The following is a 7494-nucleotide window of genomic DNA, read 5'->3' on the forward strand; positions in this document are numbered from 1 at the left end:
ACCATTTATATTGAGTGTATGACCATAGAAGGTTTTATTCATGTAAACAGAATAACAATTATTCTTTGACTTAAATGAATAACTGTATTGCAATAAACATGATATAATCATATTCATGCTCAACGCAAACACCAAATAACATTTATTTTAGGTTCAACACTAATCCCGAAGGTAAAGGGAGTGTGCGATGGTGATCTTATCAACCTTGGAATCACATCCAACACACATCATCACCTCGCCCTTAACTAGTATCTATTCATTTTGCACTCCTGCTTCGAGTTACAAACCTTTACAACTGAACCGGTATCAATTACCAAGGTGCTACTATGAACACTTGTAAAGTACACATCAATAACATGTATATCAAATATACCTTTGTTCACTTTGCCATCCTTCTTATCTGCCAAGTTTTTGGGGCATTCCGCTTCCAGTGACCATTTCCTTTGCAGTAGAAGCACTCAGTTTCAGGTTTGGGTCTAGCTTGGGGCTTCTTCATGGGAGTGGCAACTTGCTTGCCATTCTTCTTGAAGTTCCCTTTATTTCACTTGCCCTTTTTCTTGAAACTAGTGTTCTTGATTAACCATCAACACTTGATGCTATTTCTTGATTTCTACCTTTGTCGATTTTAGCACCGCAAAGAGCTTGGGAATCATTTTCGTTATTGATCATTTGTAAGTACAGTGGGGTTTTACGCCCAAACTGCGAGTGTCGTGTTCTCCACAGGGACTAGGCGAACAACGGCTATGCTCGGCTAAAGCTAGGTAACGAGATATTGGGTGATGAAAGCGGAGAATATAAACCTAAAATAACCAAGAATGATGAAAAATAAAATGACGAATGACACGAGGAGATTAAGATTGAAACTCGCTCTCTTTTTGGTGTGTTCATATCACTTGAGAAAATAGAAACTACAGATGGACATCCTCAAGAAAGGGAATTAACAAGACAAGACCATGTCTATGTATATATAACTAGCAAGTACGAGACACAAGGAAAGAACAAGATCATGGACAAAATGCAATTGTTTCACATCACATACACATGTCAATAGTACATAGCTATCATTGAGACTGAAAAATAAATGATAACAAAACTGACTACCACATAGAGCAATTTCAACATAAAATTCAGAACAAGTAAACTGAATGTAATAGACATCTACTTGACAAGTGAATCACACATATTGAAGTAGGGTAAAACAATTTACAATTGAATGAGTTTCAACACTAAGTGTTCACAGAAAATACACACACACACATAGGGAGAAGTAGAAGCAGTTTGGGTTCGGAGAAGAGCAGCAACAAAGGGGGAGCAGCAGCAACAGCGTTAGGGAAAGAAGAGAAGTAACATCACTGATGTGGAGGAGAGCGAAGCGGCTGCAGATCGGCGTAAGAAAAAGAGCAGCAGCAAGGGGCGTGAGAGGAAGGAGTTGTAGCAAGGAGAGGGGGAAGAAGAAGCAGGGGTGCAACAAGAAAGAAGCAGCAACAGGATTTGGGGAAGAGGAGGCAGCAGCAGGAGGTTGGAGAAGGGAGAAGCAGCAGGGGCATTGAGAGAAGAGAGGAGGAACAGCCAATGGGTAGCAGAGGTGGTGGAGATGCGATGTTGGTGCTGGTGGCGGTGTGAGGTGCGGCTGATGGTGGAAGGTGTTGGTGGCGCGACGCTGATTGATGGAGGTGATGGTGGAGTGGTGGATGGAGATGGGTGATGAGGCGGGAGGCGCACCACCACGCCGGCCTGGCCGTGGCGGCGGCCGGAGGTGGAGAAGGAGGGTGAGGGAAAGAGAGAGATGCCAGGCCACAAGGAGAAAGACGGATGCCGCTAGGGATTTTGTTCCCCTCCGATCAGATCTGCCACTGTTGCCCTGTTGCCCTCCACTTCTATTCTTTCTTCGCAAGATGATCCCTCCAACATTAGCTTGGCCCCTCTGGTTACTTCTTTTCTTCACGGTAGGGTCCCTACGTACATTACAACAACCACAGTTTCTTGACACTCTCCGTTATAGAAGGATTTTGGGCCTTTTCGCCCTTTTCTGCAAAACATGGAGGAGTGTTGTAAATGTAGCATAATGGGGGTATTTGAATATTTCTTAAGTAAATAATGTGAAAATATGATTACAATGTGATGCAAAAAGGCTAAAAAGAATATATGAAGAAATGCTCTACCAAGTTCCCCCACACTTAAATCTTTGCTTGTCCTCAAGCAAACGCATATGACAAAGGCTAGATAATGAACAGTGAATCCATTCGAGAACGTCCTAGTAAATCAGATCTCCAAACAATGTGTTCTTTGAACTTTGCTATTGAAAATTAATGGTTACACTACAAAAAAGACACTTCCGTGATCATACGTGTTTGTTACCATAGGTCACGTTTTCTCTCATGCATGTACATCCATGACAAATTTATGACTGAATCCAGATAGTCATACCTGTGTTGTCGTAGAAGTGTTGCATGACATTACCAAAATTATCATCACGGAAGTGTCCACTTCCATGACGATAAATCGCGCGCCATAGAAGTGATTTCGTCAAGGGTGACCGACATGTGTCATCCACCGTAACGGGACGCCATTAAGCTATCGGGTCCGGTTTTGGATCCGATAACCCGTTAACAGCCCGGACCAATGAGAATTTTCCACATGTAAAATTCTCATTGGCCGGAGGAAACACGTGTCGGCTCAACGTTTGGACAGATGTCATCCACTCATTGGACAGGAGGCGCCTATGATACGTCGACATGTGGCACGGCCAACAGAGGCCCATTCCGGTGAAAAGGTCGGCCCGTTTGACTTGGTCAAAAGGTAACGTGTCGGCCCATGGAAAGCATGTTAATGGTCTGTTCCTATATAGCCCATTTACGACCCGCTTACTATCGGCCCGTTATGGCCCATCGGAATTAAGCCTAGTAGCTTCATCTGGGCCGTCCAATATGATTGCAGCCCGTTGTAACTTCTGGCCCATGTATGGCCCATGATGTCTTTCGGCCCATATGAGGCCCTTTGTAACTCTCAGCCCATTAAAGGCCCGAGATGAAATTGGCCCATAATGAACAGTGTAGCGCTTTACACCCATTAATGGCCCATTATTCCGTCGGCTGTTTCCAACCCGTGGTAACTTTCGGCCTTCTAAGGGCCCATTTATTCTTGGGCTCATTTCTAGAATTCGGTTAGAAATGGTCTGTTACTGGCCTGTTCCGTTTGTGGGCCAAATACAACCCGTGGTTACATTCGGTCAGTTTGTGGCCCGTTAACCCGTTGGGCTGTTTTCATAGCGTTATCAAATACAGCCTATTAATGACCCATTATGGTCCACGAATAGTACGGCCCATTATGGTCCTTGAAGCAATCCAGCACTTCCTCTAAGCAGGGCAGACCAGCAATGGCTTCAACATCAAGGCGCTTGTGAGGGAAGATGCGACCTTGGTTGTATAGGATGCATGAATAGTAGCTGCGCTGAGGATAGCTCTAGAACCTATCTGATGAAATCCTTTCCCTTGAATAGGGGTTCTTGGAGCTGTTGAAGAGCGTATTGTCTGCCCTGAAGCTATTGATGTCAAAGGAGCCAGGTGCTGATGCAGGACCTGGGAATCTTGGCAGCCTTGGGACTGGCTTCTGGACATGAGGCCTGTGCTCAACATGGTAATCAAACTGAGGACCAGCAGCAGACTCAGGAACAGAAGTGTCTGGATCAGTAGCTTCGCTGTCTGCTGAAGCTTTTGGTGGGGAGGGCTCCACATTGGCTTCAGTGTGTGTTGTGGCAGCCTCAACATTTTCAGCCTCCGCTTGACTAGCTAGAGGGTCAGTCACAAGCACGTTCTCCTGGAGAACTGCTTCTTGGTGTAGTGGGGGAGTGGGATCTTGTGGTACTTCTTCATTTTCTTCGGCTAATGCAGCCGGAATGTCTTCAGCATAGACTTGAGGCCTTGGACCTTTGCGAAGCCTGCGGAATGCAGACGACGCTTGTGGGGTTGGAGTGGGCTGGGCCTCAAAGTCTTCTTCCTCTTGAGGGCGATCCGCCCATGACGCATCTTGTGCAATTGGCGTCAGAGGACGACCAATGCTGATGAGCTCGCTTTGTTCATACTGAGGAAGTGCTGCATCATCTTGTACATTTTCCTGATGACCAATGTCTTCAGCAGCAATGGGGTCGGCTGCTGGTATGTCTTCAGCTTCAGGAGCCTCTGTGGAAGCAGGCTCATGAACCGTCAGTTGACGTTCTGCGTTCGGGTGCACCATAGCAATAGGTTCAACTATCAAGGGCTCTGTGGGAGCATCCTGAGATTTCTTGATCTTTCTCTTCTTCTTGCTAGGGGCAGTAGGAGAGGCTTCAGAGCTCTTCCTCTTCCTGGCTTCAGCCTCAGCAGTTCTTCTCTTCTTGAGCTCTGAAGCTGTTGACCGGCTCTTTGGCTTCGAGCCAGTCGTTGCAGTTGGGAAGACAATTGGAACTGCTTCTTGCCTAGGTGCCTCTGGTTCAGCTGGAATAGTCTTCTTCTTTTTCTTTGCAGCCATCTTGGGGTCGATGCCAGGACGCCCAAGTGCCTTGCGCTTCTCGGCCTCATTGTAGGCCTGCACACATCTGTCTGCCAGAGACTTCATCCGCTCACGTGAACCTTGAGCTTCTGCATGCTTCTTCAGAAAGTTTTCCTTAAGTTCATGCAACATGGTCTTGAAGCTCTTCACTTCTTGCACGCTGAGCTTGGCCATATGCTTCTTGAATTGAGCCTTTTCATGATCAATTTTCTGCTTCAGTTCAACAATGCGCCGGGCAATGGCAAGTTCTGAAGCAATTGCGCCTTGGAAGGCGACGCTGAGGCCAACAGGCAGCTGCAGATCTTCGAAGCTTATGTCTGGTGTGGCAAACCATTCGTCGATGAAGTTGTGGATGATGGCGACATCAAAGAGAGGCAAATTGTTGAAGATTTCAGCTTCTTCTTTGCTTTTGATGAGCTGCTCTAGAGCGTCATCTCCAAGATCTTCATCACTTGATAGATCAATGGCTTCGCTGCGCAGAATGGCAGCAGCTGTGAGCTCTTTGCCGGTGTGTGGCTGAGGCACCTTGTCCTTCTGAGGCTTGGAGACGCGGGATACGTCTTCAGACTGCACACTGTCTTCAGGAGGTGCAGTTGCCAATGGCTTCGCCCTTGAGATTTTTGACGAAGGGGCCGGCTTTGAAGCTTTTGGCTTCTTTGATTGCTTTGGCTTCGGTACAGCAGGAGCTTCATCAGACTCAGTGTCAGCTGCAGGCTCATTCACTGCAGTCCCTTGAACCAAGATGTAGGTGATGAGGTCTTCGAGGTTTGCAAACGGACCGATGACATTGGGTTCTGCTTCGCGTGTGCCATCTGCCCTTGGTGCTGAGGGACCAGGGTTGAAGTCTAACCCAAATTTATTCTTGTTCTGCTTCGCTGATTGTTGGGCAAACTGGAAGTTGCGCTTGAACAGATTGTCGTCACGACACCAGAGTAGTGACGACGGATGTGCATCATCAGGCTGTGGTCCTTGAACCATGCATGGGTAGAAGCTTTGGGCAATAGCTTCATCTCTGGACCTAGGTACAAGGTTCTTGTAAATGATGTCCCCCCACGGTTTCTTGATGGCACTTTTCTCAGCATACTCCTGGGTGACGAAGCGGTATTTGAACCATTGTTCTGCCCAATAGCGTCGAATCCATTGGATTCGAGTCTTGCGCTGCCCATAATTCTCTTCAGGATCTGTTTTATACATTTCTGCCAGGTCTTCAGGCAGATCTTTGGAAGTTCCTTCACGTCTCTGTCTGCCCCCTTTCCTTGCAGCTGCTTCTGAAGCCATAAACTTTAACTTGAAAGGTTTCAGAGGCTTTCTTTTGCCGGACCAACAGGAACTAGCTTCAGGAGAATTTATGTGATGCTGTAGGAATTCTGCAAATGAATGCAGACTATAAGAACCGAAGGATTCTCCCATGGACATGTACCTGTGACAGCATTAAGGTGCGAGGGAAGGGGAAGAGGTCATATGCATTCTCAGAAGGTTTTGAAGATTAATCAGTTTAGAAGACATTGACCTCATCGTGCGAAGACATTCACTCATAGATAAGAAGTTGGTTCCAGATTTGTACGAACCCACAGATCAGTACAAGTGAGGAATCTAACTACTTTATGAAGCACAAGTGAATATACTAGGCATGTTATGAGATGCAGATTGAGAGATCTAACTTGTGTGAAGAGAAACTTCTTATGGTAGAAAGTGACAGAACCATGAGATCAAAAGGGGCTGTAAAAAGAAGTTTTATTTACCACACTTGGAACTGCTAGACGGAGTGGGAGATGATGCCGAGCAGTTCAATCCTCCATGCCCTAACATGGCGATGGAAGACACCTACGGCGACGGCAGAGAGGACGATGTCCGCGATCGGCGTGAAGACGGCGTCGGAGAAGTTGCGGCAGCGAAGCGCTTCGTCGCCGGCGTCGTCGAGTGCTAGCGGTGGCGCTAGGGTTCGTGCGAGGGTGGAAGAGGGAGATAATGACCGCGGTAAGTGTAAATTTATAGGCTCAGGGGCGGCATTGTGCTATTACACAGGTGCCCCTAGCAATTCGCATCTGAGGAACGCGTGGCCAGTTTGTGGAAGTTTAGGGTTTGTCCCACGTCTCACGCACGCCTGGATTGTCGGCCGGTCGTTCCTGCTTCTCCGGATTTTATGTGGAGGAATGAGCATTGAAAATGGACTTTATGGTTGTCTCTATATCTTCTGCTGACAAGGACGCATCTTCCCTCACAAGCGCCTTGATGTTGAAGCCATTGCTGGTCTGCCCTGCTTAGAGGAAGCGCTGGATTGCTTCAAGCAAGTGGGTCTGCTGCCGTTTATAACTGATGAAGAGCACTGGAATGAAGAGCTTCTGTTGCAATTCTATGCCACCCTACACATCAAGGGATACAACAGAGATCCGAAGACTTGGGCCCTGGAGTGGATGACCGGCAATGTCCATCACGAAGCCAATGCATTCGATATCATTGAGCTCACCGGCCTGCCCACTCCTGGCGAACTCTTCGAGGAAGGTTGTCCACTACACACTAAAGCTCTTGAGAGCATATTCCAGCGGCCTGAACCAAATATGAGTCAGATGCTCTCCATGATGAAGCCACTGCCTCTCGATGCTCCTTATCCAACAGAGTTCTTCGTTGAAGACTTTGAGTACCTGCCCAGAACAATCTATCACATTATCCGGCGGACTCTCTGGCCTATTAAAGGGCACTCTCCAAATGCCAAGATTGAGGGTGCAATGAAGACTCTGATATTCTGTATCCTTCATGGCAAATGCTTCAACGCACAGGATCTCTTCATACGCCAACTCGCTGCATCAGGCTCAGATCTGTTTGGTTTGAAGTTCTATGCTCCTTGGGTAATGAGACTGATCAAGCTTCACTCTGCGATTTCATATCAGCCCTCAGCCCGCAACCATCGGATCTTCTTGCCTGATGTGGATACCTCTACTGAAGCTATATATCCTGAGCCTGCCAAGC

The sequence above is a fragment of the Triticum urartu genome, chromosome 3 (assembly GCF_003073215.2).
Source record: "Triticum urartu cultivar G1812 chromosome 3, Tu2.1, whole genome shotgun sequence".
Taxonomy (NCBI): Eukaryota; Viridiplantae; Streptophyta; class Magnoliopsida; order Poales; family Poaceae; genus Triticum; species Triticum urartu.